Raw genomic sequence first — 12,763 nt, 5'->3', positions numbered from 1 at the left:
GCCCCTGTTGGCAAAACTGTTCAGTGTGCCAATAATGCTTCATATCCAGTTTGTGGCATTGGGAAGATTTAGCTCACAGCCATTGATGGCTCTATTCTTCGCCTTACAGATGCCTTATATGTACCAAGGATAAAGAAGAATCTGTTGTCCATTTCTTCTTTAGCACAGTGTGGTATGCAAGTCAACTTTGATGATGACAAATGCATAGTCAGAGACAAAGCTAATGCCTTGACCTTGATGCTTACTGGTACATTATGTCATGGACTCTATCAGTTGGATGCATTTCAGCCAGTGGATCAGTCTGCTTATAATGCATTCACTCTTACTCCAGCTATGGTTGATGCGGAGTTATGGCATGCTCGCATGGGGCCTGTAAATTTTGGTAGTCTTATGCTTATGCAGTGACATAACATGTTGACAAACCTACCTCTTATGGAGAAGCCTCCATATCACATATGTGAAGGATGTATTTTGGGAAAAATGCATCGGTTTTCCTTTCCACATGATCAGGCTCTACGAGCAACTGCAAAGTTGCAGCTTATACACAGTGATCTTTGTGGTCCCATGCAAATGAAGTCATTAGGAGGTTGCTTCTATTTTACTACATTTATTGATGACCTCTCGTATATGCTGGGTCTATCCGTTGACACAGAAATCACAGTATATGATGCATTTTTGGCCTTTGTAGCACTTGCTGAAACAGAGTCAGGATGCAAGGTTAAGACTCTCTGTTCTGACCGAGGGGGGGAATATGTGTCACAGATGTTGAATTCCTTTCTTGAGAGTAGAGGTATCAAGCATCGATTTACTACTCCTTATACTCCACAACAAAATGGGGTTGCAGAAAGGAAGAATCGGTCACTCATGGAGATGGCCAGATGTATGTTAAAGGCAAAGAAGCTACCACATGTCTTTTGGGTGGAAGCTGTTATGTGTGCTTGTCATATTTTGGATCGATGTCCCACAAAGGCATTGGTTTCCATTACTCCTTTTGAGGCTTGGCATGGCCACAAGCCTTCGGTATCACATTTTCGTACTTTTGGGTGTCTAGCATATGCACACATTTTCGTACTTTTGGGTGTCTAGCATATGCACACATACCCAAAGAGTTGAGGAGGAAGTTGGATGATAAAGCCACAAAATGTATTTTTATTGGGTATAGCCGTGAGAGCAAGGGCTACCGGTTATATGACCCACTGTCTAAGAAGATATTCACTAGTCGGGATGTCATTTTTTATGAAAAATCAGAATTATCCATGGCTAGTTATGATGCAAATCAGGCTGAAAATGACGTGTTTGAAGGTCTACTACCTATGGAGTTTCATTCCACAGTTGGTGATCCAACCCATGAGGGTGCAGGACAGCCAGTCAATCATGAAGGTGGTGCAGAAATTCAGCAGCAAATTGAGCCAGAAGTTGAGCCACATATGGGGCAACAGGCTCCACAGGTCAGACATATACCTAGATGGTATTTGAGGACATTACAGGACAACCATCTAGAGACTCCTCTTGCTGGCCGTACTCGTAGGGAGACATGGACCAATGAGCATGCACACATCATGGATTTAAATATGGTTATGGCAACCAGTTTACAGGATGATGATGAGCCTAATTCATTTGTGGATGCACGAGACAATGTGCATTGGAACAAAGCCATGCAGGATGAACTTGATTCTATTAAAAAGAATCAAACATGGGATTTGGTTGATCTTCCCAAAGGCAAGAAAGCCATTGGTACTAAGTGGGTCTATAAGTTGAAAAGACATGCAGATGGATCCATTGACAGGTACAAAGCCCGTCTAGTTGCAAAGGGCTATGCACAGAAGAAGGGCATTGATTATGAGGAGACATTTGCTCCTACATCCCGTATGTCGACACTTAGGAGTGTCATTGCATTGGCTGCACATCGTGGTTGGGTTGTTCATCAGTTGGACATCAAGATTGCTTTCCTACATGGGGACCTCGAGGAGGAAGTTTATGTACATCAGCCCATAGGTTTTGAAGAACATGGTCATGAAGGGAAAGTATGCAAGCTGAAAAAGGCCTTGTATGGTTTGAAACAAGCTCCACGAGCTTGGTATGCAAAGATAGATGCTTTCCTGCTCACTCAAGGCTTTGTGACGTTCATCAGAAGCCACTTTGTATGTAAAGAAAGAAGAGAAAGATCTGCTGGTCATCAGTTGTTATGTAGATGATCTTTTACTCATGGGATCAAATGATGACAAAATTGCAGCTTTTAAAGAGATACTGCGACAGACATTTGACATGTCTGATTTGGGGCTCGTACTCTACTACTTGGGCATACAGTTTGTGCAGGATAACAGAGGCATTGGGTTGTTGCAATCTCGGTATGTTGCTAAACTTCTGGAGAAGTTTAAATTTCAGGATTGCAAGCCTATTAGCACTCCAATGGAGCCTGGGATGAAACTGTCACTACAAGATGACAGTATTTTATTTGATGCCACTATATATGCTCAGGCTGTTGGGTGCCTTATTTACTTGTGTACTACACGGCCAGATATTCAGTATGACGTATCTCAGTTGAGCAGATTCATGCACAGCCCGCGATTGTCACATTGGCAAGCTGTGAAGCGTGTATTTCGGTATTTGCAGGGTACCTTGTCTCTTGGATTACTTTATCATGAGGGGGGTGACATGCAGCTATATGCTTACAGCGATTCAGATTGGGCTGGAGATTTTGATACCAGACATTCCACTAGTGGAAATTGTTTCTTTCTTGGCTCTTCATGTATTTCTTGGCTAAGCAAGAAACAGACCACAGTGGCCACTTCATCTTGTGAGGCAGAGTACAGAGCAGCCTACACTACTACCGTTGAGTGTGTCTGGCTGCGTCGTCTTATGAACTGATATGGATATTTCAGTGGAGGAGCCTACACCTATCTATACTAATAGTCAGAGTGCCATTGCCGTGGCCAGGAATCCTGTGTTTCATGCTCGCACGAAACACATTGAGATTCACTATCACTTTGTTCGGGAGAGACTCCAGGCAAGTGATATCAGTCTGATTTACTGCCCTACATATCAGAATGTGGCAGACATCTTCACCAAGGCACTACCATGTCCGAAATTCGAAGCATTCCGCACTGCTTTGAATTTGTTTCCTTTTGGTGGATGATGTACAGTGATCACATATCACTCCAGGGGGGTTTGTTGGGTTTTACGTTGTGTATGCACCCAGGGGAGTGCTAGTGATCATCAGTAGGTTACTGGGGCACTTTTTACTTCAATTAGTGGAGGTTTTTTCCCCCAGTTTAGCTTAGTTTCACTTATAAAGGTTTATAAGTGGTTTTGGTCCACCTGGCACTATTTATGGCCGGACCATGTGAACACACTATTAGGTCACATCTTTATGTGGCTATTGTACTTCATTTTATCACAATCAATATATGAGCAGTCGTGTTCCTCTCTCTTACTCTCATGCCTCCTGTTGAAGTGCCTTCCAAAACCCAAACCCTAACAGCTCATTCCCGACAATCCTCACCTAAAGTGGGAAGGCACATGACCTAAAGGGGTACCCCTGTCCTTGAAAACACCCCAAACCATGAGTGATGAGGCCCTTCCATGAAGTTCCATGTGATCTAGTGGTTGGCCCATGGCTACATCAATCTACATAATCCTCAGACTAGTGCCCCTCAAGTGTTGTGTGTGCGTGACGCATTCTCTCATCCTCCGTGAGGCCCTTAAGTGTCTTTCAATCCAACACGGTGGAGAAAAGAGTCACCCAGGCAGCCCACTGGATTTGTGTGGCTGCCCCAAGAGGTCTACCGTACTCATCCAAAATCAAGTCATTTCACACAATGGGCTGCCTGTTAGCCTCCTCAACTGAATGCGGGAGGTATATGAACCAAGAAACTCCTTATGCAATCGCAGGCTCGCATAGAAGAGATCTCACCCAACTTATGCCCCTTCTATATAACCATAATCCATTATACTTTAGAAGGTACGAGAACACCATCACTAATAACAGGAGGCAAAAGTGATGTTGACATCATGACTGATAACATGAGGCAAAAGTGATGTCAACATTGAAATGTACACCCCACCTTTGGTCCCCTGTACACAAGACCAAAAAGTACGTCCAGAAAGGATCTTACTAGTTTTATCACACTCATACATATCCAATTTGTGCTCTTGTAGGAGCAACACATACATAGGTCCACTTGTAATGGCAGGGTGGAGCTAATCCTTAACAAGGTGCTTCTTGCGAGACTGGGAAGCCTCCCTAGACCTTGCACATTCCATGAGACAATCCTAACTTGAGCAACCACTTGGCCGAAGTCTGGCCGAAGTCTAAACCCACCTCCCATAATGCTAGAGGAGGGGGTGATCCTTGGAGCAAAGTCCACTGTCATTCACTATATTCTAGACTCTCTGCATGCGTGCATAATGCATGGGCGCCTTGTAAGGAGGCATCTGGCATACATTGTGATGTGCATCCTACAAGGCCTTATGAGATGGCAATGTGTTATGTGCATCCATACCAAGTGCATCCAACATATTTTGTCCATCCCAAGCAAGGAGGATTAAACAGTCATTCTGCCCTTATGCAACATCCTTATGCAAGGATGACTCTACAAACTCATCACTCCGACCTGATACATCTCGTCACTCTGTACATTGTCTTTGGGAGAGGCATTATCCTATGCCCCAGTGTTCCCACTTGGAGGGTGACCATGAGAGGCAGCCTGCATCCTACAAGGCCTTATGAGATGGCAATGTGTTATGTGCATCCATATTTTGTCCATCCCAAGCAAGGAGGATTGAACATAGTCATTCTACCCTTATGCAACATCCTTATGCAAGGATGTTATGAGATGGCAATGTGTTATGTGCATCCATATTTTGTCCAAGTGCATCCAACATATTTTGTCCATCCCAAGCAAGGAGGATTGAACATAGTCATTCTGCCCTTATGCAACATCCTTATGCAAGGATGACTCTACAAACTCATCACTCTGACCTACTACATCTCATCACTCTGTACATTGTCTTTGGGAGAGGCATTATCCTATGCCCCCCAATGTTCCCACTTGGAGGGTGACCATGAGAGACAGCCTGCCACTCCTTACAAAAATTTGGCTGAGGGCAGAGCATTAGGTTGTGTCACTTGAGGAGCGCATTTATGCTGCCTCCTATGACACCTAGCGAAATCTCACATAAATTGGCCCATCTAGTGAGAGACCCTACCTAATGTCTCCATACGTTACTTAGGTCCCAGAAGAAGCACAAAATCCTCAAAAGACTCACTATCACGAGTCAACACAACAACCCTGGAAACATCAACCAAGGTCATGACTACTTGGGCAAAAGAAGTGGGAAAAGTAGGGATGGTTGTGGGCACCTGTAGGACCAAGCCAAGGGATATTTCTCGGCAGTAGAAGTGGCTATCCCAAAGGCTAGTCTTGGGCAGTAGAAGTGGGAAAGTAGGGATAGTGGTGGACTAACCCAAAGGCTGGTCCTAGTAGTAGAAGTGGGTAAAGCAATGAAGGTGGTGGACCAACAAAAAGGCTACCCTAATGGCCTCCAATAAGCATGAGGAAGACTTGGGAATCTGAGTGTAATAGGGTAGCAGTAGTTTCGATCTTCTTCGGCAGGGTCGAAGTAGCTAGTGTAGGAGGGTAGCATGAAAATCTTCCTTGGTCCCAAAGGAAAAGGACTACCCTTAAGCACACCCTTGAGCAGCACTTCTGTGTGAGCACTTCTGAGGCAACATCACTAGTACCCAATCATGAGCTTGTATACGGGAAAGGTGAGTGCCAAATATTTTTCTAATTAGCATTGGCATGGAGTCTTTCTTAGTTTTGGCAAAGAGAGTCCCAATCTCGTCTTGTGAAGACTGGCTGGAGGGGATTGATTAGCCATGATGCTAGTCAAAAAATAAGGTTGACTTAAACCCTATTTTAGTGAACCAAGTTTTGGCAAAGAGAGTCCCAATCTCGTCTTGTGAAGACTGGCTGGAGGGGATTGATTAGCCATGATGCTAATCAAAAAATAAGGTTGACTTAAACCCTATTTTAGTGAACCAAGTTTCAGTGTATTCCATTCTTAAGGCTAAAAAAGGGGAAAAAATGTCACCTAAGGTGAAACAAGCGGAGGAAGGGGAGGCAATGCAAAGGAGGGGCAACTCAAAGGGGGCAAGGAGGCAGAGGAGGGGAGGTAGCGAAGAAAAGGGAGGAGGAAAAGGAGTAAGCATGGAGACAGAGGGGTGGTCAAAGAAGAAGAGAGAGGAGGAGGGTTAAGCAAGAAGGCAGAGCAAAGGACAATGAATAGGAGTTAGGCGAAGGGATGAGGAGGTAGCCAGAGGGATGAGCAAGTACGTGGAGGAAAAGGTAATGAAGAGGAGGGAGGTGGAAGGGTGAGTAGGTAGGTGGATGAAAGGGCAGTGAAGGACAAGGGAGGGGTGCATGAATAGTAGGTAGGGGGAAGGAGGGATGACCATGTAGGCAAAGGAAGGGGTAGCGGAGAGGAGGGAAGGAGAGGTGCACGATAAGAAAGCAGGGGTAGGTAGGCAAAGGAGAGGGTAGCGAGGTCTAGGAAGGGTGCAAGTTATGGGTGCAGCCGAGGAGTGTTGAGTACGGGGAACATCAATCAACTTGCCAAACTCTGCCCCTCTCATTTTTTGATCGCTTCTTCTTCATCTCTTCCTAATAGCTCAAGCTCTCCCTAATTATGAGTAATCCCTCTTTACAATAGTGTAGTGGTGATCGGCGGTCATTGGTGCTAATCTAGCTTGTCCGAGATGTGCAGGAGCTTTAGAGACAGTCTACCATTGCTTATGGGAGTGTAGAGAGGCATAGAGGATTTGGATTGCGATAGCACACCTTTTTGTTGAAAGGATTCTGAGGGATGCCTACATTTTTTTGGTGCTATTGTTTAGTTGACACAGTTGGGCCCACAAATCAGGTTAAAAGGAATGACAAAGATATGGTCATGTGGATTACGCAGGAAGTGGGTCAGTGGTGCCATCTTCAAGACATGCCAAAGTCAGGCTACATACCTCTAGCAAGAGATCGGATACTGCATGAGAGATCATTGCTAGCATCACAACCTAGCACATCTGGAAGGCTAAATGCACTGAGGCCATGGAGGGCACTTTGGTTTATGGTACATAGTGCGTTTGGTGTGCTGGATCTGGTGTGATATTGTCCACTATCCCCACACTCATGGCCACTTGGGCCAAGATTTAGGGATCTTCGAGGGCTATAGAGAGAAAACATGGCCAATTTCTGAGAGAATGGGGTCATGGCATCTTTTTCCCTCTCTCTTTCATATGGGACCTTGCTAGTAGCACAAGGCACCAGATTGGTTGAGATTTCCACCTTGCTTGGTCTGAAATATCCCTTCTTGTAAAAAAATTTCATACTTAATAGAAGTTTCTTTTTCGAGAGAGAGAGAAAAAATAGTTTAGTTTCTTCCCTCTTCCCCCATGCTTAATCAAGTGCCCTCTTGTGTGCATTGGAGTGGTCTATGGGTTGGTATTGATAGATCCATATGGGTACTTAATCCTTGGCTTGTAGTCCATTGGACTCCCTAAATGGATGGGAGAAGCTCCCAAAAATGACTATTTTTCTCTATTTTTATCTTAGACTTACATCTTATGCTAATCATGGTTAAGTGGTTTATTAGGTGAATATTCATCATGTTTGGTCTATTGATGTGAGGTTAGGCTTATAAAGCAAGCCAATGATGACCCTCCCCCTAAGGTGTGGAAGTAGATTAACAAGATTCAAATCATTCATTTCCTTAAGCTTGATTAGTGAAGGATTAATCTAATTTAATGATTATTCATGTGATTTCTTGTATTGCGTAAAGCGTGGGCTTAATTTAAATAAAATATTTTGATTAGAGAAGCTTTAATGATGCTTGATCTCTTTTATTAGTGAAAAGAACATACAGGGTTAAGATTGATTAAGATTAATCATTCTGTTTAATACTAATCATTTACTTAAAGCATGCTTAATTAAAGCTTATGTCTTGTTTATAGATTAATCTTATGTCTTGATCATGGATTAAGCATATGTCTTGATCATGGGTTAAGCATATGTCTTGTTTATGGATTAAGCTTAAGTCTTGTTTGTTTATTCTAGTTTGTATCTTGTTCTTAGCTTTATCACTAAGTTTCTTAATCATCAAAATCTCATCAATAACTAATAGACAATGACTTACCATTGATTCATAGATGGTGGTGCATATTGTTTCTTGCAATGTTGGATGGAAGTAACTTTTGGTATTGGATTGGCCTTGCTTATACAAGGCATGAATAACTTGTATCTAATCAAGTTCATGATGTTAAAAGTAAGGTTAAGACTTGAAGTGCATTCACTATTAGTTACAAAGATATGTAAGCTTGTTTATTGATGAAGTATTAAGCTTGTGTTAGATCCATTGTTGTTTAAGAAGATATGTAAGCTCATTCTAAGTATCTCACTTTAAGTATGAGTGGGTCTCGAGAGTGTTGACTAACACTCATAGGTAAGTACTAATGCTTGGTTTTTCTCCACAAGGATACATGAATGCTTAAAGGTATGTCTTAGTCTAGAAGTTGGTTAATTCAAGATAGTTCAAAAGCTCTCCCTTTTTGTAAATAGAGGCAAGCATCAAGTAAGACTCTCTCCCATAAACTAACTTGGGTCAAAAGGTTTCATGGCTAAGTTTAACTTTGATGACATTGGATGTTTTGGCACTGCTGTTAGATTTTTAGACATTATGTTTAATGTTTAGACACTTGATTTGATGGTTAGATACACTTTTTATTTTTAGACACTCTATTAGATTTTTAGACACTCTATTTGATGTTTAGATACACTTTTGCTATTGGGTGTCACATATGATACTTAACTTCAATGTTGCTTTACTCCATAAGGATACATTTGGTTTTTGCATCCACTATTAGTTATACAAAGATATGTAGGCTTTTTTATTGATGAAGTATTAAGCTTGGGTTATATCCATTGTTGTTTAAGAAGATATATAAGCTCGTTATAAGTATCTCATTCTAAGTATGAGTGGGTCTCGAGAGTGTTGACTAACGTGTAGCCACCACTGATGACCGACCATGCCAAATGCCTTTAGAATTTCTCCTGCATACTTTTGCCATACCTCAATGAAGATTCCATCTTACTCTTGCCATACCTCAATCCCCAAACAAAAATGTATAAGCCAAAGGCTTATCCTATCAAACTTTGAACTCAACATCTCCTGTGTTTGCTAGATACTCAAAGAAAATATACAAATTTGCATCTGATGAGCTTTTCCAAAAGATTAATACTTACAAAGGAAGAATCTATCCATGGGTACCATGCTGAGGGGGGCCTATTTTTCAACCCATACAATGCCTTCCGGACTTTGCGCACTTTCTTTTCTGAACCAAGTATCTCAAACCCAGCTGAACCAAGTATCTCAAACCCCGGTGGCTATACCCGCATAAACCTCCTCCTTGAGATGGCCATTCAAAACTGTTGACTTCACATCCATTTGTAATATCGACCACTTCCCATAAGCGGCCAAGGCTAGTACTGTGCAAATAGGGTTAATCTAGCTGTGGGGGGTGAATGTCTCTTGAAAGTCAAACCCTTCAACCTGGGGTGCAAAACCCTTCGCCACAACCTTGCTTGTACTATAAGACTTGTACCTAAGCTTCCAAGCCCACTTGCTGCTAATAACCATATGTTTTTAAGACGAACCACCGTAAGATCCCAAGTTTGGTTTCTCAAAATTGAGTCATACTACTTTGACTCCATGGCGCCCTTCCAATTTAGATCTACTAATGCTTCCTCCAAGTTGGCTAGCTCCTATACTTCCATTATCTGAGCCCCATCAAGGCCACATTGACAATGTGATATTCCTCTATTCTCGTGGATCTACAAATAGCTTGCTAGCTCTTCTATGATTGCTGGTGGTGCAGCTTTCCCATCTAAAAGCTGCTTCACCCATTTAGGAGATGGCCCCTTCTATGGTGTTAGAGGCTTCTTTTCTTCATCATCTAATGAATCCACCTCTCGTGGACTTGTTACTATCATTGGTGGTTATGTTTATTAGGCTACTTCTTCAAAGATAGTGTGGACAAAGTTTTCTCCTCTACCTGATGAGGAAAAAGTGAATGGAAGAAGAAAACAAAGGTTAAAAAGGACCACCATAACCCAGAGACCTAGTGGTGGGGCAAGCCTCAATTCTTGAGTAATCAAAGCTGAGATCTTCTTCGTAAGAGACCTCAATCCAATTCTATTATAGCCCCTAAGGCCTCTGTGAAGGGGTCATGTTACAAATTTCATAGACCAGAACACTTTGATTATGCTTGTCGTATGAACACCAAATTTTGTGGTGGTGGTAGCAAGACAATGTAGCCACAAGTTTATGCATGCTTAATTATGGTTGTCCTATGAACACGAAGGTGGTGGTGAAGTGGTGGCAAGACAATGTAACCACAAGTTCATACACATATATAAATCATTGTTAACATAAAGTTATGGATTCGATTTTAAATGGGTGTTGCCTTTCTTCTTGAGCATTTAGTTATGGATTTGATTTTAAATGGGGGAAAATGGGTGTTGCCTTTCTCCTTGAGCATTTAGTTAGTATCAACAAGTTGGTCTGAGTTCTCATGCCATGAATTTGGCAGGTATGAGAAGGGTGTTGACCTTAGGGGTGCAAATTCTTTAGAGGACCAACTCTAAAGAAGGGTGTTGACCTTAGGGGTGCAAATTCTTTAGAGGACCAACTCTTTGTGAGATTATGTTTGAGCATTCATATGTGTTTTTAAAGAAACCACCATATGGTTTACCTCCAAATAGGGGTGCTTGAGTATTCAAATGTGCTTTCAAAGAAACTACCATACGGTTTACCTTGTGTAGACCATAAGATTGAGCTTATACGTGGGAAAAATAAGTGGTAATCCTATAAATTGAGTCAATCTAAGGACAATGAAGTTTCTAGACAGTCACATGTGAGTCTTAATAAATCATCTTGGGGAGCAACAGTTCTCTTGGTGGACAAGAAAGATAAAACAAAAAAGAATATGTATATGATTACAAGGATTTTTTATTATGTTGGCATGATAGCTGACTATTATGTTTCCTCTTGTATTACACGAGGGTCCTTAACAGCTTTAAATGTTAAGATTTTGTGCAAGAGTGTTGCTTTAATAATTTAATGTCTACATTGAGTTTTGGCATTTTATACTGATGGTATGGGACACCAGGTCACTTTTGCTAAATCATAATGATTGTTATTATATTTTGGAAGTAATGGGGATAATAACATATGTACAGTACTGCTTTAACAATTTAATGCATGCATTGAGTTTTGGCATTCTATAGTGATGGTATGGGATATTAGGTCACATTTGCCAAATCATAATGATTGTTATTTTATGTTGGAAGTAACGGACATGCAAGAATAAACTCTATGCTTACAATTTATGCATAGAAAAAACTCTATGCTTCTATGCATAGAAAAAACTCTATGCTTCTATGCATAGAAAAAATGTGGAAACATTAATTATATGGCTCTACTTTTTGTGGTCTATGTGGAGCTCTTTTGTTGATTAGAGCTTATGCAAGATTTTGAATTTTTAAGAAAGGTTATTAATAATAATTCACCAAGTGGAAGATGCCTTGAGTAGAATTCTATAAGTGAATGAGCTTTCGTTTTTGCTGAAATTCAATCTGATGACTCTCAAGGCTTGAGTCCTAGATTATTGTCCAAGTTGTCTAGTCTAGGATGACCCCTATAATAAGTGTTGATTATGAGATTATTCTATTTAAAATAGTCTAGGCTAGGAAGACCCTTATAGGATTATGGGATATAGTCCAAGATAGGGACGACCCCTATAGCGATTATGAAAATATTCTATTCAAAATAATATAGGCTAGGACAACCCTTATAGGATTATGGGATATAGTCCAAGATAGGGACGACCCCTATAGCGATTATGAAAATATTCTATTCAAAATAATATAGGCTAGGACAACCCTTATAGGATTATGGGATATAGTCCAGGCTAGGGATGACCCCTATAAATGTTGATTATGAGAGGATGGGATATAGTTCAGGCTAGGACGACCCCTGTAATATAGTCCAGGCTAGGATGACCCCTATAAGTGTTGATTATGAGAGTATTCTATACTCTCATATTCAACACTTATTGCAAGTACTATTCTATTGGAAATAGATTTCTCTTCCAAAATGGGAAGGTTCGTGTACCGACATGGATGGTGCAATGAGTTGCATCTTGTTTGTGTGTCATAACACACCCTTTTTGGGCATCATGGGTACTAAAGATTGAGCATTCGAAGAGATTTATTTTGGCAAATTTATTTCAAACAATATGTTCAAAATTATTAACAATGCCAAGTTAATAAAGCTGAATGCTTTAGACATAATGACCACCTATATTGCATTGAAATACCTGAAAAGAAATCACAAAGTATTTCTATGGATTTTAGTGGTTGGATTACCATGAGCTTTGAGATTGAATAATACCATTTGGGTGATCCTTGACTGACTCATCAAGTTGGCAAGATTTATTCCAAACCAAAGAGTAAATCTCAGCTATGCAACTTGCTTAATGTTTATTTGGAATTTGTTTAGCCTTTATGGCTTGCAAGTTGACATTTACAATGACCATTATTTTAATTTCACCGACACATTTATGGTGTAAGGTGTTCAAGAAACCAGACACTAAGTGAAGTATAAGCTCATTCGATTATTTTGAGTCTGGTGGATAGACAAAAAGCGTGTCAAT

This window comes from Cibotium barometz, chromosome 10, assembly GCF_041138505.1.
Source record: "Cibotium barometz isolate CiBa-2024 chromosome 10, ASM4113850v1, whole genome shotgun sequence".
Lineage (NCBI taxonomy): Eukaryota > Viridiplantae > Streptophyta > Polypodiopsida > Cyatheales > Cibotiaceae > Cibotium > Cibotium barometz.
This window is presented reverse-complemented; position numbering follows the sequence as displayed.